Source organism: Triturus cristatus, chromosome 5_2 (genome assembly GCF_964204655.1).
Source record: "Triturus cristatus chromosome 5_2, aTriCri1.1, whole genome shotgun sequence".
NCBI lineage: Eukaryota > Metazoa > Chordata > Amphibia > Caudata > Salamandridae > Triturus > Triturus cristatus.
Genome location: NC_140588.1, coordinates 1,048,958,526 through 1,048,982,271, shown reverse-complemented (window position 1 = coordinate 1,048,982,271; position 23,746 = coordinate 1,048,958,526).

Here is a 23,746-nt window from a genome sequence, read left to right as displayed (position 1 = left end):
ACATGAACAGAGTGTGGCGGAGGTGTAGACATTGCTGCCGAGTACAGAAGCCTGCAGTCCCTTGACCCTTGCATCTCAGGGAGGGTGGAAATGAACAGAGTGTGGGGGAGGTGTAGACATTGCTGCTGAGTACAGAAGCCTGCAGCCCCTTGGCCCTTGCATCTCAGGGTGACTGGAAATGAACAGAGTGGGAGGCAGGTATAGACCTTGCAGCCGAGTACAGAAGCCTGCATCCCATTGGCCCTTGCATCTCAGACAGCGAGGCTGGAAATGAACAGAGTATGGGTGAGGTGTAGACCTTGCAGCCAAGTACAGAAGCCTGCAGCCCCTTGGCCCTTGCGTATCAGGGAGGCTGGAAATGAGCAGAGTGGGGGGGAGGTGTAGACCTTACAGCTGAGCACAGAAGCCAGAGTGTAGGGGAGGTGTAGATATGGAGAAAAACAGTGTCATATAAAAGATTAAAGAATAATTTATATTTTCCACTTAGAAATCAAAAAAGGCTGCTGCAATTTTCATCCAGCAGACATAATGACGTATAAAACCTGTCTCTAATTTCCTTATTACATCTGTGGCGTCATTGCTCGGCTGAAAAAGATTGCATCACTGCTGCAATCATTAATTTCAGTTGCGTTTTAGTCAAAGTTCCGTCTCCAGAGCCAGAAAAATCTTAGTGGTAGCTCAGCGAGGAGGATACCACCTGCCAATTAAATATTTAAGAATATGTCGATTTTCCTTCCCTGACAGGTGATGAAGAAGCATTTGTAATTAGAACAACTTAGTTTTATGTAGGACTCATCAGCATCTACTTCCCTTTTGTAATCTATAGTCTCGCCTACTTTCTATGCGTTTGCCATTCTGGAGCTCAGTCTCACTCACTGATTTTAGGTCTCATTTCTTGGGTCACAGCCAAAGTCGTTTGATGCAAACCCCACACCTTGTTGCAGTTTCTCTTGGTGGTTACTCATCTCAGCCTCTGCTGCACAATGCCACTCACTGAGTCTTGACTGCATTTCAAGCAGCACACAAGTCTTTCATTGAATCTGCTTTTTCTTGCTTTTTGGAGCAAAGTCTCATTCAAAGTGCTCAAGTCCCACATCTTGGAGCACAATTTAGCTCCATATGTGAATCTCTCAATGGGTGGAAGCTTCATAGCTTGGTGTGGCACGACCTCTTTCATTCTTGTGTGAGTCTCTCGCCTTAAAGCACAGTTTTACTTATTTGGTATAATTTTCACTTCTAGGAGCACAATGTCATTCATGGAGTGTGAATCTTACACCCTAAGGCACAGTGACTCATTAGGTGTGAATCACAAGCCTAAGAGACTAATTAGTGTTTGGCGGAGAGGATACTCCGTCGCAATGGCGATGAAGTACCATCTCAGTCACACTGAAGGTCAGCCCACCTCATTTACAGACAGGCAGATCCTCGGTATGTCAATGAAGAAGAAGTGCTCCAAGGCAGAATCAGCTTTTTCACCAATAAGGCATGAACCATCAAAGGGAATTTCCATTTCCACAAGAGAGGCTTATACATCTCCTGAAAATCCTGTGGAAAGTACCAGTCTTTGTCGGCGGATTACAACACTGGTGCACATCGCCCTTCCCAGTCAATCAGTAATAGATAGGTCAGTCCATATTACTTATTTGGCCTCATCTTATCTGTAATTAATTGTGTGAACCACAGAGGCTCTAAGGTCTTCCGGGGTTTCAAGCAAGATTTTGCTGGCCATATCCCCGAGATCATGAATGTAGTGACTTAATAAATAACCAATATTGACGGTCTCAATTTCACACTAGCAGAAGAGATCAAAGATTTTCCAAATGCTACACTCCTCTTGGCCAATTATCTGGAAGAGTCATGGGGAATGAGCTAGGGTTCACCTTGCTGGATGAAGCCTGAACCACCAGGGCTCTGGAGTAGAATATTTAGCAATAAAATCAGGATCTCCAGGAGCTCTGTGGCACCTGGCCACCTGCCTATTCACCTGTAGACATAAACAGGGCTTTGACCAAGTGGCCTTCAAGATACATGTGGGGGTCTCATTAAAGAGGAGCAGGGGCTCACATTTGGTGGCCGAGGCTGTAATATTTCTGTGCGGACATTTGTTTTGGTCTTGACTGATGGCAGTTGCAAATCCAAGACCTCAGCTGCCCTTCGGACCACTATTGCAAATGGTGCACTCTCTTCCTTTGGCTGTCCAAGAGACGAGTCAAACCCTGTTTTAGGGAAGGTATCAATCCCACTGGCCTCTTGTAAGTCCATGTACAAGTTGTCATCTCTATTGAGGAGAGAGAAACTAATCCATCTCCCTACCATTATCTCATTTCCCTCTTGCTGTTTACCTTGTTCAGAAACAGAGACAAAAAAATATTGGAGCCTCTGCTGCCCCGTCCACCCTGGAAGAGGCACTGGTTGAAATTTAGGCGGTACGATGATCAGTTGTGCTTTTGTAATCTCATAGTGCAACATCGGTTGACATTGGACTGAAGTTGATTCGGTGTCGGACATCGGAATCAGCACTAGATCTTCTTCAACCCCAGGTGGCATTGGTACAAGAATCTACCCGGAAGCGCCTGGGGCTGGTCTTGGGGCCAGGGTACCAACACTGGATTTTAAAGGGTGGAGGTCGGTACCAGAGACAATACGAGCCCAGAGAAAGCCCAAAGTGGTCAGATGTTGCCAAAGGCGGATCCACCATTGGTTATTGACTTGCGGCTCATGCTGTTGCTTGGGGTCTGAAGGCATGCCAGAAAGGACTGGAAATTGACCAAAACCCTGCAGCATGGCCTCCCTGGAGACATTAATCTGCAGCAGTATCACCAATGGCCTGGGAAACTTAGGGCATGCCAGAATCTGATGGATGACTCAGCTCCATGACCGAGGGCCTAGAGGCAGACCACCTGACCTAATGACACCCCTGTGCCTTTGCTTTGGACACAGAGTGGCGGAATGGAGTCAAGTCTCACTTCACTTCTCTGTGTTTGCAGTTGGACATTGATTTTGACTCTGGAGCGAGATCGAGTTTACACCTGCAACTTGGAGCGGGACTTAGTGAATGGCCATGACTTCTTCTTATGTACGGTGACATACAGCTTCGCCTCTCATACCAGGATTGCCTTCAAGTGCATGAGGGTGGATCTGTCACACAACTTTGAGCCAAAACAGCAGAGAACACCTTGTGAAGGTTAGTGACCAACATTTGCTTCCATCATGGAATGGTTTGAAATCTGTCATTTTAGGAGGGGACATTGTTCTGTGGCACCCTGGATTAAGTTTAAAAATCATCTAAAGGCCGATAAAAAGTGCGAGCACTTTTCCGTGTCCGTGCTGGATGGCACAGAAAGAAAGGAACTGACGTCCGCACGCACGGGTGGTGCAGTGACGTGCCTCCTATACATTATTTGCGGAATGGTACAAAGCAAATGCGGAGCCACAAGGTGCCACCTAGTGGTGTGCAGGAGTATTGCTGGAGAAATAGTTCGGGATCCAGTCTGGCACCTGGGGTTTATTTTAAGGTGAGGAAATTGCGGTTAGAAGTACTGAACATGACATGTGGCTCTTTACCTACTCAAGTAGCTGCTTCATTGATGTTTGAAGCCTACACCTGCACATGGGAGATGTTCACAAGGCATTGGGTGTTAAATTTGCACTTGGGCAGGTCTGGTCATCCAAATAAACATGCAAATTATGAGGTAGCACTGGGTGTTTGAAATTATACATGTTACCTGGTGATAGTAAGGCTTGATGTCACCATCTGCTGGTTGTTTCTGGGCAGAGGATGAATACGGGAGAGCATTTAAAGCTATGCCTGGGCATATAATGGTTGAGATGTGCATTCAGGTCTGTACCTGGGCATTAGCGGCCATGCCTGGGCCTAATCTGGCCATCTGGCGCTGTCCCTGAATATTCGGTGCTGTGTCTGTTGATTTTGCTCTGTGTCTAGAATCTGAACGCTGCAGCCCTCTGGGAGATGGCTGTGCATCTGGCGTGTCCTGGCAGACTACTAAATAATGCATGGTTGGTAATTTAACTTGACTAGTGTCTGCTTTTTCTATTGTATTATTCTTGCAATGCCATTGCAAATTCATGATATTTGGCTGAAACATGTAGACCCATCTTAGGATGTATGAGATCAATTATATCTCCCTGACATCCACAGTTCAGTTTTAATCCTGTCCCAGGATCCCATCATTAAAATGCTCCTGGTTAGGAGGGGGATCCTGGAGAAAGTTTTAATCCACCTTTTTCACAAATTGTCACAAACAAAAAACCTGCTCCGCTGTAATTAGGCATCAAAGCACACATAGGATGCACTCGGCACCCTCGGTAGGAACCCAATGATGAAGCATGCCGCCAACTAGGTTGGTGGGTGAGGGTTCTCTTAAAAAACCTAGCGCTTTTTTCATGCGATTGCTTTTAGATGCAGTTTGATTTTTAGAGCCCATCCTTTTTGTTGAAATAGATTATTTTGGGGAGAAGGGCGAGCTCTTTCTGATCCTCACTCTCTTTGCTTGTTTAAATGTAACTGCCAGATCTGTAGACTTTGGAGCTGAAGAACCATGTCCGAGTCTCGGCGTCGGCTCCACACCTTGTGATTCTGGGCAAATCACCTAATCTCCCTGTGCCTACAAAAAAATTAATGCGTCCTTGTGTAATGTTAACTGTTGCTCATTTAAAGCACTCCAAAACCTTTGGGTCAAGTTTGCAATATATAAAAACTGCAAAAAAAATGATTTTGGTGAATTGATGCCCATGGACTATCAGCCACTTAATTCAGGAAGGCGAGGGTGAAGCAAACGATGTTAGCAACAGGCACCCTTTGTATAATGAAAAACAACACAGAGTACAAGGGTTAGGCTTTTCTTATGCTGAAGGAAATTGATGTAGATCACCAAACTAAATGAAAATGGCCAGCAGGTTTTATTTAATAGAAGTCATTCTTGACTTGCTTCACGACCACTAACATTTAGAGAATGTGCTGATCGTCTGCAGCTGCTGCTACATAGTTTGTAAATGTGTTTTGAATTGTTCCAGGTATGCTTTCCATTGTATTGAAACAAGTGTGCCTGGGTGTAATTAAGGGTCCCCAGGGCGGGGCAGTTAAACGTATCACTCAATTAGTCATGTGTAAAGTTATAGGGGCAGATTCGCGGCTCCCAGTACTTATGATGTATTTGGTGAATGCAGGAAAGGCTCTTGTGGGCCGGAAGTAGGGAGGCTTTCGTCCTGCAGGCCAGCACAGCTGTAGGAACACTGCTAGTCTATCTCAGAGGCTTAGAGCAGGCTGAACAGGTCTCTCTGTCACCTGCAGCTCTCAGGTTTTCACCATGAGCAAACTAAGGGGCATATCAGCAACACCCGGCGATAATTATCGCTCAGCTCTCTTAGCGTGAGGATTATTATCGCCGGGTAACGTGGATTTTTATCGCTGAGATAGCGTGCTATTAGCAACGCTTATCTCCTCAGCGATAAAAATCCTCACACTAACTGCCTAACGTGAGATTATCGCTGGAAACCCAGCGATAATCTCACGTAGTGTGGCGTTAGCATGCTGATAGGGACTCACAAACTTAGCCATGATATCCACCTTCCATAGGATATCATGGCTAAGTCAGTCCTGAAGCAGGCGTAAGGAAAGTAGCGATAACAGGGGTTATCGCTACTTTTCTTGACGCTATGCTGCATAGCGTGGGGCTTGATGATAGGAGAAATGTCGCTTAGCGACATTTCTCCTGTCATGTTAGGTCAGGAACGCCCACTTTGCATCTCATTAGAGATGCAAAGCTGGGCATTATGAATACCCACGCTAAAGCAAGTTTTCACGCGTTAGCGTGAGCTTGCTAATTAGGTGATAAAATGATCGCCGCTTTTTGGCCGAAGACGGCCACAAAAGCGGCGATAAATTTTTATTGCCAGCTTGTAAATATGCCCCTAAATCAGCCATTGGTGTCGTGCTGTCACTATTTTATGTATAATTATACTAATGCACGTTACATATGTCTATCTAAAGTGTGATTTCCAGATAGTTGAACTGGGTTCTTGCTACGTTGGCTGTAGTTAATGTTGGCCTCAATTAAATAATTCTTGTTGACAATGAAATTGCATTTTTGGCTGCCGTGAATCTCACTCTTTCTCTCAGGGAGAGGTGTGGCGCAGTGTCCAGAGCTGCTAACTCTGGTTCCCGTTCGATCGCCGGCGGCAGATCAGCATCGTGTGACTCTGGGCAGTAGCTCACTTAATCTCCTCACCGGTTCCAGCGCCTTGAAACCGTGAGGGGTGATATGTTTACGCTTTTACAAATAGGAGCTATTATGATCATTTCAGGAGCCAAGCTACACTGTAGTACATTCAATTAATGGATAGGCTTAGCTGTTTGACACTGATCCAGCGGTAAGGTAAGGTAATTTTATTATGCCTGATTAATTAAAACCATTGCGTACATTAAATACACATTACAATCCGACTCCTTGCTCAAATATAATGAATTCAAATAATGTTTGGAGCATCCATGTTATTTTACACAAAAATCAAGTTAAATAAGATTTTCACATACATTTTTTTCCCCTAATTGAGCCAGTTAGTACATAATCAATTAAAACTTGCGTCAATGAGGAATAAACAATGAAACTGTCATCCCTCCAGAAAGTCCCTTTCAAGCCTTGCTCGTGGGTATATTAATAGACTGCGACCACGCGTTTTTTCCTAGACAACAATTAGCATCTTCAGTACATGCCCGGTTTTAGTGTCTTAGTGCCATCTTTAAAAGGTCTAATTAAATTTAACAGGACTGTTCAGATACTACTCCAGTTGTTTGTTTGAGGAGTGATTCCTAACCAAAGGAGAAATATATTTCAGTCTCTGTGCTGTAATATCTAAAACTTTTATAAAAAGTTTAAAAGCACTAACTTTGGATTAAAGCACAGCGTTACTGCCTGTCTGCAAGACCTGACTTCTTGCTGGTTAAAAAGAGGTTTTAATGGAGAACTCCTCGTATCCTTTAGTTCGTCACAGATACAGGTGATATGGATGAGAGCCTCTGTACCGCGGCCACACAGGCGGCAGGGTTGATCGCCTCCTTTTCGGTAAGAACGGGTTGATCGAACCATCTCCCAAGCGAACTTTTAAGAATTTTTCCTTTTGTCGCTTTCTTGATTCCTGCTTTAAGGTAAAGTTGGGGTTTCAGTACGTCGTAATTGTTAAGCACAACCCAGCCATGCGCTCGTTTTGACAGAGCTTTCTTGTCCTCTATGGCTGATAGTAATCGTGTTGTCCTTGTAAAACTTTTAAATCCTGAATGAGCCGTTGAGGTGTTCCAGAGGTCTGTCAGGCCTAGAGGCTTGATGGATTCCTGGAGGTACTCCTTGGCTGGCGATTTTCTAGGACGGGACAACTCAGCCCAGACATGGTTGTCCAGGGTCCCCTCCTCGGCAGTCTAATCTTATGCCAGCATTTTACATATGCTTCCCTTCGTTCTATTGATTGATTTTGAAGGCCGAATTCCAACCTTATTTGGGCTGGAGAGACATACTTAGGGAGTTTGAAGATCACTCGGTAGGAGTTTGCTATTATTTTATCTAGAACTGTTGCATCTTTACCCTTCAATGATTCACTTCCATACGTTATTGTGGGCTTCAATTTTGCTCCAGAACTTTTAAGAAAGACTCTAGCGTTAGGGTTTTATTGCTAGATATGTCATAACTCCCTTGCTTCGCAGAGATTCCATCTGTGGCTTGCAGGAGTTATTTTGATCTAGCAAAATGCCCAAATAAGTGTAACTTCTTACATGGTCTAAGCGCGTCCCTTCCAGAAACCAGTTAAAGTTCCTTTTCTTATGGTGGTTTACTGTCATGGTTTTTGATTTTTTTAAATTTATTTTTAGACCGTTTCGTAGCGAAAAGTTTTGGGTGACGTCCAAAAGATGTTGCAAGCCAATGGGGGTCCAGCTGATCAGGACTAAGTCAGTAGAGTAGTGTGGCTCACTGGTTAGAGGCGGCAGACCCGGAAGCAGAGGACAGCCCGGGACCAGGGTTCAATTCCCGACGCGGCAGGGTTGTGGACCAGGGCCAGCAGACTGATAATTCTCGCCTCGGTGCCTACTCTAACCAGGAATCACACTCGGCAACTCTGGGCATTAGCTTGCCTCATCTCCACAACGGCCCCCCACATTCGCCGGGGATGCCTGGTTTCACCTTGGAGATACCCAGGAGGGACCATCTCACAGGGATAGCCAGGACGGGTTCCCCAGCGGTCTACAGCGCCACGACGCCTCTGCAGCAGTGCGCTTTACAAAAAAAACACATACATAAGTCATCAGCATAAAACAGGTTAGACAATATTCTATTTCCCGATTTAGGAGCATGTGATGAACAACTGCCCAATTCACCTGGTAAGTCCACCAGGAAAAGGTTTAAAAGCAACTTGTATTAAACCCTTAGTAGTGGGGATTCTTTTTGAGAGGTGCGTCCCAGCACCCAGCTTGATTCTGATCCAGGTATCATTATGCAGGGTCCTAAGTTGATCTAAGAGGGGAGTTTTTATTCCCCAACCATCCAGTTTTCACCAGAGCTTAGTCCAATCTACATGGTCAAAGGCGGCTGTGTAATCTATAAAGCAAAAGAAAAGGGGATATTTTCCCTGCTTCGCAGCATCCATTAGCATTGTTAAGGCCATGATATTTGTTATGGTGCCTTGCCTTTGACAAAACCCCATTTGCATTAGAGGGTTCGCAGAAGCCCATCTTGCTAGCCCATTTAAAATGATCCACGCATAATATTTAACCTCGGTATCGATGAGGGCTATCAGTCGGACCTCTCGCCTTGTTTGTAAATTGGCTAATAGTTGAGCCTCTCCATGACTCTGGCATCATGGTTGTTCTCAGCACATGTCTAAAGACCGGAACTAATGCATTACTCCAGAATTCCGGATCATATTTATACAACATTGGCGGAATGCCACTGGGGCCAGGTGCTCCCGGCGGTCTGCCTCTAGCAATTTGTTTCCTTATTAGCAGTGCTGTACGATCGTTTTGTTCCTCTACTGCACTAGGTAGGCAATCTGGGCCCGCTGACGGATCCGTCTCCTGTTGTATTAAACCCTAGTGACTACTGTCCACATTAGTGGGACGGTGATGGGTTGTTACTACCATTGTAGTGCTTTTGATGACATCATTCCCCAAGCAGGCAGAGGGGACAGTTGTTTCTTTCTCCTGGGCATTGAAATGCTTAAAAAGGTAATCAACCCAGGTGGCTTCTGTGATGTTAGAATTTATGCCAGAATGGTTAGGCTTCTGTAGTTTATTTACTGTTTGCCAAAACGTAGCACTGTTAACCTGGTTTGCATCGTGGAGGAGCTTTGCCCGTACTTTGTTATCCTTAGCTCTTTTGTTGGCCCATCTACTCCGTTTTATCGATGTTTGCTCCGCTAAAATCAGAAAGTCAATTTTCTTTTACTGCGAGTAAACCTTTCCACTTACCCTTCACACACTACGAGTAAAACTCTTCCACTTACTCTTCACTCAAGCGCCGATGAACCTGTTACTCCTTCGGTACTGCCCTTTCTAGGTGATATAGGACCAAAGTTTTACCAGTGAACTCTTTACTATCAATCACTCTCACATTTAAACAGAATAGTCCCTAAATCAGCACTGTCAGCCTTGCATAGCCCTTCAGCGCTACCTTTAGCAAATGAGAAACCTCACTGCAGTGTGGTTTCCATTCACCACCCGCTATTCAATATTCCCGGGAATTTCCAGACAACATAAAACAATTACAAACAGGTTTGTTAATACATAATCAATAATTTCAATTAAAAACCTTTTCACCTAACAGGCTGTGAGAAGTTGGCCTGAAATATGCTGTCCACTAAAAGTGGGCACCCTGTACCAGTCCAAACAACCCTTTATGGTGATAGGTTAAAGACAACCTTTATTGAAAGCTATCCTAGTGGTAGCTATGGAGAGCAGCCTTCAGGCTAAGTCTTGAAGGAATGTTAAGCAGCTTGTTTTACCAGTCTATAACCTCTTGAATGACCAAATGAAAGGACAACCACACCAGGTATATACTCAAAATATATGTATTTAAGATAAAACACACCCCTCTAGTCTCTTTATGAGGCTGGAGTTCGAAGTACTTAAGTTACAAGTCAGTATTCAACAGTAAAAGCACAAATACACTTTTGGGCCCTAGGGGCGTACCAAACCATATACCAATAAAGTTGTATGAGAACCACGACTGAACTAGACACAAGCCTAGAGCCTTTAGAAGTGCTTGGACCCCAAGGAACCATCCAAGTAAGTGATGTAGGGGACACACGGGGGACGCGTGCAGTGTTAGAACACAGGCACGAATCACTATTGACTTCTATGGGGAAAGTCGCGGTTGGAAAATTACAAGTTAGGGACACTTGGAGGATGACTACAAGCAAACCCTTTTGGACTTAGAGGTGTCTAGAGCCAAAACCCACGGGAGCGCCGGAGTACTCGTGTTACCTCAACCAGGGAAGCCGGGTGCATAGGTGTCTTTTGGTGTCGGGTCGCGGCGTCGTTTTCAATGGAAGCTGGCAAAGAAGTGCTGCTGCCGTGAAGAGGAGAAGTGTCCAAAAAGATCCAAGCCTGCATCGAGGATGGAAGGAACCTGAAAGTAGAGGGGACAGAGTCTGGGTCACTTACCAGCGACCAGGGGCACGATAGTCCAATGTTCACAGATGTCGGGTGCTTCAGGTGATTTGACGGGTGTCTTGACTATTCATCATTCAATTGTGACAGTACAGCCCCTACCCCCATTTCAGATGCAACTGTTTGGACAATAAACTTCTTGGAGTAATCAGGACTCTGTAGAATGGGAGCAGCGCACATGGCTTGCTTCACGTCATCAAATGCCTTTTGACAGCTAGCTGTCCACTGAAACTTTTTGGGCATTTTCTTAGAAGTTAAGTCATTCAGGGGTGTCACTATTTATCCATACCCCTTGACAAATCTCCTATAGTACCCAGTCAGGCCTAGGAAGGCTCTCACCTGATTCTGGGTGGTTGGAGCAACCCAGTCCATGATGGTCTGGATTTTGCTCTGCAGTGGTTGAACCTGGCCTCCACCTACAAGGTGGCACAGGTACACAACCTGACTCTGCACTATATGGCACTTGGCGGCCTTGATAGTGAGGCCTGCCTTTTGCAGGGCCTCCAAAACACTCCTTAGGTGGACCAGGTGATCCTCCCAGGTGGAGCTAAAGACAGCAATATCATCTAGATAAGCTGCACTGTAGGCTTCCAGACCTGTGAGAACTGCATTCACCAACCTTTGGAAAGTGGCAGGTGCATTCTTCAAACCAAAGGGCATCACCACAAATTGGTAATGCCCACTTGGGGTTGAAAATGCTGTTTTTGGCTTTGCATCATCATCTAGTCTGATCTGCTAGTAGCCAGCTGTCAAGTCAAATGTGCTAAGGTAGTTGGCTGAGGCCAAAGTATCTATAAGCTCATCTGCCATTGGAATTGGATGGGCGTCAGTCCTTGTGACTGCATTGAGACCCCTGTAGTCCACACAAAACCTCATCTCTCTTTTCCCACCACTGGTGTGAGGTTTTGGCACAAGGACCACTGGACTAGCCCAAGGGCTATCTGATAGTTCAATCACTCCCAAATCCAACATTTTCTGGACTTCTGTCCTGATACAGTCCCTGACATGGTCAGGTTGCCTATAAATCTTATTTTTAATAGGCAGACTGTCTCCAGTGTCCACTTCATGAGTGCACCAGGTAGTCTGACTTGGAGTCAGATAAAACATGTTTCTGAACTGATTGAGCACCTGTCTGCAATCAATTTGCTGCTGGGCAGTGAGGCTGCCTGCCAAGGCCACTGTAGTAACAAAGCAAGGCCGCAGACATCTACGTTGGAACATGCGATGTTTATTCCTTCATACAAGATAGGTCTTATCACTTCAAGCCCCAAGATGAATCTGCCGTTCAGAATCCACCCGGTTACATAGAATACAGAACATAGAATTTACAATGCAAGTTCTAACATTGACGTTACTAACACGCTACAATTAAAGGTATACTTACTATAATACTACACATCCTTCCCCTTTAAAAATAAAAACAGAAAACAAAGAAATTAATCACAAACAAAATCACTCAAATGCGCAGGTTTCTTAACAACTCTACCACGCGCAGTTCTTACAGTATCAGATGTAACACACCCCTCTGTTCTTAAAGAGGTTCCAATGCACTCATGTTGAGTCAAATTATTAGAATCAACATGATCATTAGAAGAAACCTCCCCAAACGAAGAAGGTTGAGAAACATTCGGAGTGAAATTATCAATAACAGAATCATTACAATTTTGCAAAGAATCATCCACCATGACAGTTTGAGGACAAGAGGTTGAACAAGAATCACAATCCAACATCCACCAAAATAACCTCTGATCTGGTATGACCTCAATTTCATTAGTTGAGTTTTTACTCACAGCTAAACGATTCATATGCCAAATTTCATCGTTGTCAAGAACAACTGTATTATTGTTAATTTTAACAATTTGATGTGGTCGGCTAAACTTACTACTTCCCTTAGGAGTTTTTTTAGGAAGTTTAACACGTACCCACTGACCAACACAAAGATTACACGGTTTACACCCATGCTTTGAGTCAAAATAAGACTTATTTTTACGTTGAGACACTTCAATATGTTGTTTGATATCATCCCAATCTAAATGAATACACGAATTTCTATTCATCCAACTTGGATTTTCCTTAGAAAATGGAATTCTACTCCTCATAATGGAAAAAGGACTACAACCAATTGAAGGATGACTAGTAACTCTATAGGACCATAACATTTTCTTTAACTCACTTTCCCAAGATAAGTTAGATTTGTTAGACAACTGAATAATACCTTTAATTATCCTGTTAATCCTCTCCACAACACTATTTCCAGTAGGATTATATAGTGCAGCAAATTTTTGTTCAATTCCCGAAGCACGCAAATACTGCTTCATTTCATCAGATTTAAATTGTACCCCATTATCCGTTAAAATACAGGCAGGAAAACCTTCTCTAATGAATACAGAATCCAAAAACAAAATTACAGACTTTGAGTTTATGCGATCAACCAAAGTTAACTCAAACCACTTAGAAAATATATCCACCAGTACAATTACGTATTTAGTGGAACCATCATGCCAAGAAATAGGCCCCATAAAATCCAAACTAAGTTCTTGCCAAGGAGCCTTTGGACAATGTACAGGAAAATAAGGAGGATTAAGTGTTTTATGAGTTTTGTCTGCAACTTCACAATGTACACAGTTTCTAACCAAACGTTCAACAGCAACGTCCACCCCAGGCCACCAATACAAAGCTTTAACTCTCTGTTTAGTTCTAGTAATACCAGAGTGACCTTCATGGCACAATTTGATAATTTTTTCTCTTAACGATGAAGGAGGCACAACTTTATCACCTCTCAACAAAAATGCATCATTAATACTCAACTCGTTCCTGACTTCCCAGAATCCTCTGATTTCATTAGTAATACTCTTTTTGTCAACAATGTGCCAACCCTCAACAACTTTGGCTTTGACTTCTTGAATAATGGTATCATCATTCTCAGCCGCTGACCAATCCGACTGTTCAATACATCCTTGAAAAATATCTACACACGAAACATTGGCTACCGAAAATTCATTCCAAGGACTGCTATCCAGTTCAGTTAAAGGTAGAGACATTCTACTTAGAAAATCAGCAGTTCTATTTTGAACACCAGGCAGATACTTAATAGTATACGAGAAATCTTGTAACCTCATAGAGAGTCTGGCAATCCTAGCAGTAGCTCTAGATAACCCTTCCGTAGTAAGAAGTTTGGTCAAGGGCTTATGGTCAGATCTTAAAGTAAAACTCCTACCCCACAAGAATTTTCTAAAGTGTTCTAAGGCCCATACACATGCAAGTGTTTCCCTCTCAATAACAGAATACTTTTCTTCCGATGGGGACAAAGACCTAGAGGCGAAAGCAATGACTACCTCTTTGTTGTTTTCAGAAATCTGGGTAATTACAGCACCCAACCCCTTGGCGCTTGCATCGGTGGTGACAATTGTATCCGCTGAAGGATCAAAACCCTGCAAACACGGAGCTTTGCCAATTGCTTCCTTAATGGACAAAAATGCCCTCTGACACTCAGGTGACCACTCAAAACAAACTTTGTTTTTCAACAAGAGTCTCATAGGATGTGTTTTCTCAGAAAAATTTTGGACAAACTTAGAATAAAACTCAGCTAACCCTAAAAATGACCTTAAGTCATCCTTACAGTTAGGAGCAGGGGCATCAATAATAGCACTGATAAGTTTGGCTTTAGGTTTAATTCCCTGATCACTTACTTCATGACCTAAGTAAGTTACACTTCTTTCAGCAAATTTACATTTAGAAATTTCACCCGTCAAACCTTTTGACATTAAAACTTTCAAAACAGATCTTAATCTCTCATCATGTTCAGTTCTGTTTCTGCCCATAATAAGAATATCATCTTGAAAAAAAGTAATGCCAGACATATCACCAAATAATTGATTCATTAATCTCTGAAAGACAGCGGCTGCAGAAGCCAAACCAAATGGCATTCTGCAAAATTGGAAACACCCAAAGGGAGTGGCAAACGAAGTAAGACTTCTGCACGAAGAATGAAGCTCAATTTGGTGATATGCTGCAGAAAGATCGATAGTGGAAAACCACTTGGAACCCCTTGTTAATGACAGCATTTCATCAATTCTTGGTAAAGGGAACTGATCTACGATAATATTCTCATTTAAGTTCCTAAGGTCAACACACAAACGAATTTTTCCATTGGCACGCCTGGCAACTACCAATGGAGAAACCCATTCAGAAGCTTCTATAGGTTCAATAATTCCAGCACTAAGTAACTTGTTCAATTCAAGCTTAACTTCTTCCCTAACAATTAAGGGTATGTTGCGTGCCTTAAAAATTTTAGGAACAGCAGAGGGTTTTAATCTGATAAGGTGTGTAAACCCCTCAAGTTTGCCAATTTTCCCATTAAAGACCTCATCGAATTCATTAATCACCCAAGATTTAGTGTCTGAACTTTCACCAGCGACCAACACTTGTTCCGGACTATTGGGATTAAGGATAATACTAAGTGCTTTTTGGTCCTTCCAACCTAAGACTGAAGGACCATCAAAAGCAATGTACAGTTTGCAAACTGCGTGTCTTTCTTTGAATTGAAATTTAAGTTTTCTGAAACCAATTATATTTATTTTCTCCCCTGTAAAACTTTCAGGAGAAATGTCAGGAGGTTCTAAATGTGGACCCAGAGCATCAATAAACTTCTCCTCCCAAATAGGCTTAGCTATAATTGTGAACGGGGAACCTGAGTCAGCAGCCACCTGCAAAGGTATACCCCCAAAGTTAATAATACACAAAGGTTTACTCTTATCGGAGCTTGTAATGTTAATAACAATAGTCTTCTTTTGACAAGTAGAAGAATTATGAGAACATTGATCCTCATCAGCATCACTATCTGAAGAATCTGAATTTTCTGTAAGGCAAGCAATTTGACTAGATTTCTTAATAACTTTCTTTCTATTACAAACTTTGGCTAAATGACCAATGATTCCACAATTTGAGCATTTTGAAGATCTAGCATAGCACATCTCAGAACTAGCATTATGTTTAGAGCTACCACATCTATAACAAGCAAAATTCCCTTGGTATTTGGAAGTACTCTTTTTAGAAGGCTTGTGGTTTACAGAATGTTTTTCATAAGAATTGCTCTTCTCCTTTTTCTTTGAGGCAATCAAGTTAACAACGGGTTTTTCCGTACTTTCAGTAATTGCCTTTGCACTTCTCTCTGACAACTCTGCTTTTTTTATTAAAGTAGTAATATCCTTCAAACTGGAGTCTCCTTCAATCCAAAGTTTATCTTGAATACTTTTATTCTTTTGACAGACAACTAATTGATCTCTAATCATGTCATCATGAAGAATGCCGAATTTGCATGGAATCGCCAAAATTTTAAGTGAAGAAATATAATCCTCGATGGTTTCGTTTTGTTGTTGTTTCTTTTTATAGAATGTACGTCTGGAGATTGCAACGCACACAATAGGTGCAAAGTAATTATCTAAATCCAGAATTGCACATTTAAAAGTATCAACATCTCCAGCCCTTTCCGCTTTTTGCATCTGATTATAAATTCTTAAACCTTCAGGTCCAAGACAATGCATAAGAATTCTTTTTTTCCTTTCAGGCGAGAGAATACCACTATTATCTTCCAATGTTGCAATGTAATTTAGTAAATACTCTTTCCAATCAATCCATTTGACAGGTGGTTCCCCAGGACTTGTGAGGAACTCTTTCGGAGTATTTAAGTTAACTCCAACAACTACATTGTTTACGACATTGGAGACAGCAGACGAGGTTTCTGCATTCCTTTCCATTTCACTGTATTATTAGAATGAAACAAAAAGAAGAAGAAAAACAACTAACCAGAAATCCTGGAGCTTGATGGAAACGCTTACTGTTCAACTGTGAAGAAATCCAACTCAGCGAGAAGAAAAACACTTCAGTCTCGCAGATTCCCGATGTTGCTAGGGAACTGAAAACAACAAAGCTTTGTCAGACAGAAAGCAATATGGCGGCACGTAGAGGTCACGCAGCGTGACCTGGAGAACGCCCCACAATGCCTTGCGTCGCTTAGTTGCATACGACGACTGCCACAGAACGTCGCGTTTGAAGAATGCCAGCGAGAGAGCGCTCGAGACCAGCAACGGTAACTAGATTTAACTGTAATCAAATATTTCTTTGAAATACAGGATCTAGTTTAAAATGTAGAAGAAAGCACTCACGATGTCTGCCAGCAACGTTGAACAGTTCGTTAAATTTCTTTCCGTTGAAGAGAAAGAAAAAAAAACGAATTTCCTGAAAAAAAAAATTTCTTGTCTCGAAGGAAACGCCAACGTGGGATGAGAATAGTCCCTCAACTCGTCGCCAATTTCTGTAGTAACAAAGCAAGGCCGCAGACATCTACGTTGGAACATGCGATGTTTATTCCTTCATACAAGATAGGTCTTATCACTTCAAGCCCCAAGATGAATCTGCCGTTCAGAATCCACCCGGTTACATAGAATACAGAACATAGAATTTACAATGCAAGTTCTAACATTGACGTTACTAACACGCTACAATTAAAGGTATACTTACTATAATACTACAGCCACACCATCAACTGACCAATCATCAGGGTTCTGTGAGAGGAGGTCAGGGAGTGGGTCACTGTCTTCCTCCTGCCCCTCATTAGTAGCCATGAGCAAGCCCATGTCAGCCCTGTCTACATATGGCTTTAGCCTGTTGACACGGAGAACCCTGTGGGGACTCCTGGGAGTTCCTAGGTCTACTAAGTAAGTAACCTCTACCTTCTGTTCAACAATAGTGTGGGGTTCACTCCACTTGTCTTGGAGAGCTGCTGGGGCCACAGGCTCCAACACCCACACTTTCTGTCCTGGCTGGTAAACAGTCAGTACAGCCTTTTGGTCATGCCAGGCTTTTTGCAGTTCCTGGCTAGCCTCAAGGTTTTTTGTTGCCTTTTTCATGTACTCAGCCATCCTGGAGCGGAAACCAAGTACGTTGTCCACTATGTCTTGCTTTGGGGGCTTGGGAGGCAACTCCCATCCTTCCTTCACCAAACACAATGGACCCCTGACAGGGTGACCAAACAAAAGTTCAAAGGGGCTGTAGCCAACCCCCTTTTGTGGCACCTCCCTGTATGCAAACAAAAGGCAGGGCAAGAGAATGTCCCATCTTCGCCCGAGCTTTTCTGGGATCCCTTTAATCATGCCCTTTAAGGTTTTGTTGAACCTTTCAACCAAACCATTGCATTGTGGGAGATAGGGTGTGGTGAACTTGTATGTCACTCCACACTCCTTCCACATTGCTCTTAAGTAACCAGACATAAAGTTGGTTCTTTGTCTGATACTGCCTCCTTAGGAAAACCCCCTCGTGAGAAAATTCCCAACAGGGCTCTTGCCACCACAGGTGCTGAAGTGTTCCTAAGGGGAATAGCTTCTGGGTACCTGGTAGCATGATCCACTACAACCAGGATAAATCTGTGCCCAGATGCTGTTTGGGGATCCATGGGACCAACAATGTCAATCCCCACCCTTTCAAAGGGCACCCCCACCACAGGTAGTGGTATCAGGGGGGCCTTTGTAGTGCCTCCTGCTTTGCCACTGGCTTGGCAGGTCACACAGGAGTGACAAAACTCCTTTTTATCTTCAGACATGTGGGGCCAGTGAAAGTAAGGGACAAGTCTGTCCTAAGTCTTGTTCTAGCCCAGGTGACCTGCTAAAGGGATATAATGGGCTAGGGTCAATAGGAATCCCCTGAACTTCAGAGTTATAACCAACCTCCTGGTGGCACCAGGCTTGGGGTCTCTACTCTCTGAATACAGGAGTCATTCATCCCAATACACCTTGTGGGGACCACTAGCACTCCCAGCAGCCTCAGCAGCAGCTTGCTGTCTGAGGGGTTCAAGAGAGGGGCAGCTCTGCTGCTCCTGGCTCAGATCTGCCCTGGAAGGGCCCCCTGTCCCCAAGAACTCAACCTGATCAGGCTCAAGCTCCTCGGGGCCAGTTCCTTCTTCAGGACTGTGATCATCTCCCTCAAGAGACTGATCCTCCTTCTGAGTCAGGGGGGAAGGCTCTGCCTTAACCCCTTAACCCTTCTGCCCCTCCTCTTGGATGGCACTTGGTCCATTGTTCCAGAATCCAAGGCCTGTTAAGTTTCAGACATTTTTGCCTGTGACCTGGTCACAGCCAACACATCTGCAGGGATGCCCAGCATTTGCATGAGTCCTGAGCTCTACTTCTGGCCAAGCTGAAGTCTCTAGATCATTGCCAAGCAAGCATTCAACTGGTAGGTTTGTACTCACCACAACCTTCTTAATGCCAGTTACCCCTCCCCAGAGAAGTTAACAACTGCTAGAGAATGGTCTGTTCTGACGTTGCTAGCATTGGTCACTTGGTACATTTCACCAAGTATAATCTGCCCAGGATCCACAAGATCTTTTGTCACCATAGTGACACTTGCTCCTGTGTACCTGAATGCCAAAGCCTGTACTACATTGATTAAAGGCTGTTGTCTGTACTTGCCCAAGTTACTGGGACTCACAGAGGGGGTCATATCCATGCCCCCATCACAGAGAAGAACAGCCTGAGTGGTTTCTCTGACTAGGCCAGAGCCCAACTCAGTACCCAGGGTCAACCCTACTAAACCCTTGGTTTGTGTACTCCCACCACCAATTGTAACTGCACTGGGGGGAGCAGGTGCCTTAGTGGCATTGGTGGGGGCTGGAGTATTCTCTTTGGACTTGGTGCAATCACTGGTCCAGTGTGTCTTTTGCTTACAGACTTTGCACCATAGTTTATTTTGGCCTTTCCCTTTGTTAGACTGTGAATCCCCACCTGAAGAAGATTCTTGGGCCCTTGTGAAGACTTCAGGTCTTTACCCTTCTCCCCACCCTTGTCAGAGTTCTTAGAATCTTGCTTCTAAGGGTCACCACCTTGGTTCTGTACCTTCTGCCTCACCCTGGTTCTGACCCATTTGTCTGCCTTCTTTCCCAATTCTTGAGGAGAGGTCAGATCAGAGTCTACCAGGTACTGGTGCAACAGCTGATTTTGACAGTTATTAAGAATCCGCTCCCTCATTATCAGATTGTACAATTCTGTGAAGTTACACACCTCACTGCCCAATAACCAACCTTCCGGAGCCTTAGCAGAACAGTCAACAAAGTCCACCCAGTCTTGATTTTGTGCCTTTTGGGTATCCCTAATCTTTAACCTGTATTGTTCAGTGGTTAGGCCAAACCCATCTATCAGTGCACTTTTTAAGACCTGGTAATCATCAGCATCCTCTTCTCTTACAGTGAGGAGCTTATCTCTACCTTTGTCTGCAAAGGAGAGCCATAAGATTGCTGCCTACTGCCCTTGGGGGACCCTCTGTACTTTACAGGCCCTCTCCTAGCCAGTTATCCATTTGTGGATGTCATCCCCACTCTGGTAGGGAGGGACAATCTTACTTAGGTTTCTATGGTCATAAGACCTCTCCCTATCTCGAGGGAAGTTGCTGCCACCAAGGGACTCTAGTCCCTCCTTTTTTTCTAGCTCTGTAGAGCTCTAGGACCTCCTTATCTAGGGCTATCTGCTGTTTTCTGAGGTGAAGCTGAGCTTACTCATACTTCAGCAGTTTCTCTCTCCTCTCTTGGGAGGTTTCCCTCCCTCTGTGAGCAGAAATAGAGGTCCCTACAGATGAGGTAGAATGGACAGACTCCCTTGAGAGAGATCTATCCCTTCTAACCCTACTTTCAACTCTTCCTGGAGGGACAAAGAGTGGAGCATTGTGCTCTTCCTCATCATCCTCATCCAGTGGAGCTAGGTTGTCCAGATCCTGATCATTGTCATCAGTCTGGTCAGCAGCAGAGATAGGGCCAGGGGGAGTTCCACCCCAAGGTCCACCCTCAACTGCTGCCCTACCCCTTCAGGCCCACTAGGCCCTGAGAGATTATCTAGCCTGAGTATCTCCAAGAGATGCTGGGTGGTTGGGCTTTTGCCAGTCTTCAGCTTCCTAATAGAACACAAGGCCCTAAGCTGAGCAAAGATGAGATCCTCATACTTATAGGGGAGAAGCCCACTGGCTTCTGGCAGGGACCCACTGGTTCCTGACTGATTAGACATTAATAGTGTGGTGTGGTGTATTCCACTACCTACACTAGTGTGGCCTACTAAACTCTCTTGAGTTGTAGAAAGGGTGTGCAAAGCCCTTGACACACAACTCTAAGTTCAGTAGAACTTACTGTATGCTAAGCTTGATATTATATGTACCTAAGGTACCTTTAGTGGTTTTCAGTTGATCAATTCAATTGAGATTATCTAGTAAAACAATAGCAAGCTGGAACCCCACACGCTGCACACCAATGTGAGAAGTTGGCCTGGTATATGCTGTCCACTAATTAAAGTGGGCACCCTGTACCAGTCCAAACAACCCCTTATGGTGATAGGTTAAAGACAACCTTTATTGAAAGCTATCCTAGTGGTAGCTATGGAGAGCAGCCTTCAGGCTAAGTCTTGAAGGAATGTAAAGCAACTTGTTTTACCAGTCAACCACACCAGGTGTATATTCAAAATATATGTATTTAAGATAAAACACACCCCTCTAGTCTCTTTATGAGGCTGGAGTTCGAAGTACTTAAGTTACAAGTCAGTATTCATCAGTGAAAGCACAAATACACGTTTGGGCCCTAGGGGCGTACCAAACCATATACCACTAAAGTGGTATAAGAAACGCGACTGAACTAGACACAAGGCCTAGAGCCTTTAGAAGTGCTTGGGCCCCAAGGAACCACCCAAGGTAGTGACGTGGGGAACCCACATGGGACGCATGCAGTGTTAGAACACAGGCACGAATCGCCGTTGACTTCTTTGGGGAAAGACGCGGTTGGAAAATTACAAGTTAGGGACACTTAGAGGATGACTACAAGCAAACCCTTTTGGACTTAGAGGTGTCTAGGGCCAACACCCATGGGAGCACCAGAGTACTCGTGTTACCTCACCCAGGGAAGCCGGGTGCATAGGTGTCTTTTGGTGTCGGGTCGCAGCGTCGTTATCAATGGAAGCTGGCAAAGAAGTACTGCTTCCGTGAAGAGGAGAAGTGTCCGAAGAGATCCAAGGCTGGATCGAGGTTGGAAGGAACCTGAAAGCAGAGGGGACAGAGTCTGGGTCACTTACCGGTGACCAGGGGCACGATAGTCCAATGCTCACAGATGTCGGGGGCTTCAGGTGAGTTGACGGGTGTCTTGACTCTTCATCCATGAGGTCCAGGAGGCGTCGACGACAACCAGGAGCTGGATTCGAGCTGTCCCACAAAGTCTGTTGAGTGCTGCGGTGTCGGCGACCAGAATGGACCCAACACGCCTTGGCAACAGCAAGTCAAGTGGAAATAGAAGAAAGACGTCGGTGCAGACCAGCAAGGTCTAGAGGACTCACCCAGCAAGGGTAAGTCAGGCCACGTCTGGAGCAACCAGAAAAGCCCAAGCAGAAAAGGAATTGACTTCATGGGGACCCACTAGCCAATGGGCTATCGATCGCGAAGGAGCCTCGAGCAATCGCACTGTAAACTGACCCACGGGTCACTCGTGGAGTGGAGGCCCGAGATCTTCGGTGCAGTCGGTGCTCAAGGCTGGGGCTACTCGGAGCCCAAAGCACAACTTCGAGGAATACCAGGAAGGTGATGTACCGGCAAAAGGTCACGGTGTCTAGGGGTCACGGTTCCACGTCACCCACTAACGCCAAAGGCCTCAGCTTTGCTGTGGACTCAGGGTAGTCTTGGGGAAGTCTGGAATTCTACCTCTGGTGATGCAAAAACTTCGGCGTTACGGCGGGAGCTTCAAAGTTGCAGACAGGACAGTTGCTTCTTTGGTGGCTGCCAAGCAGGGGAGTCACTCCTTGACCCAAAGGGAGATTTCTTCAGTCTTCTAGTCGAAAGTCCAGGATATATGTTGCAGAGTTTCGTCCAGGGTAATCTAAAGTCTCAAGGACTGGGTTCCTATACTTATACAATGATAGGGGGTTGGACATACTCTGAGGACCCACCTATGGGAGGGTTTGGAAAGAGGGGTGGTTACACCCATTTCCTTTGTCCAGTTTCGTGCCAGGGCAGGGGCAGGTAGCCCCTGCAACCGGTTGGAACTGGACTATGCACAGGGACACCAAGTGTGCCCCCAGTGCAGGACTTCAAAGCACCAGAGAGTGCTCCCGCCCAGCCCCAATACACATCTGACTGTCTGGGGAGATGGTTACACCTCCCTGTGACAGGAAACCTATTGTCCAGGCCTCCCCTGCCGGAGTTTAGGTCAGCAGCAGGAGGCCAGACCCGTGTCTGTGTCAGTGGCATCCATTTTGTGATGCCAGGGCTCTAGAAAGTCTTTACCGGTTAGACCAGTGGGTACATGTCTCTCCCTCTAGAAGGGTGGAATGCTACCCCCGCCGCCAGAACTGGCAGGGGGGGGTAGTATTCCAAAGTGTTTGACACCAAACACAACATGTTTCCGTGCAGCCAGTCCAAAGTTAGCATTTACCGCGAGGATATAATGCATTTAAGAGTATATGGTCAGGCTGCACCACAAACAGCATCAGAGGAGGTACTCCGAACGTGGCAGAGGGGCTCTGCTCATTCAGGGGCACCCTCTCACATAAAAACCAAGCACTCTGCCTTCAGGATTGTTAAGGCCTGCCATAGGAGTGACTTATAGGTTTTATATGTGTGTGCAATGGTAGTGATATAGGTAGCCCATACCACAGTAAGGGGTGCATGCACCACCTTACCCAGGCTGTAGTAGCAGACCTGTGGTGTAATTTTGGAGTGCTTCCCAGGGGTGGCATAATAAATGCTGCAGCCCCTGGTAGGCCCCTGGGGTACCTATGCCCTGGGTACATAGTATACCATATACTAGGGACTTATAAGGCACTCCAGAATCCAATTAGAGATGTACCTAATGTACATGGAAACCATTTTAGAATGGAAGCAGCTAGGCTGGGGTCCTGATTAGCAGGGCCACAGCCAGACTTAGGTCGAGAAACAGTGAAACACTAGCAAAGATTGGGGGTACCCATGTGAAGCACATCCTACTCTCTTACACAGGTTAATAAAATAAACTATTGCTCTGCTACCAGAAAAACTGATCCAGCGGGTTACCAACCTCAGGTA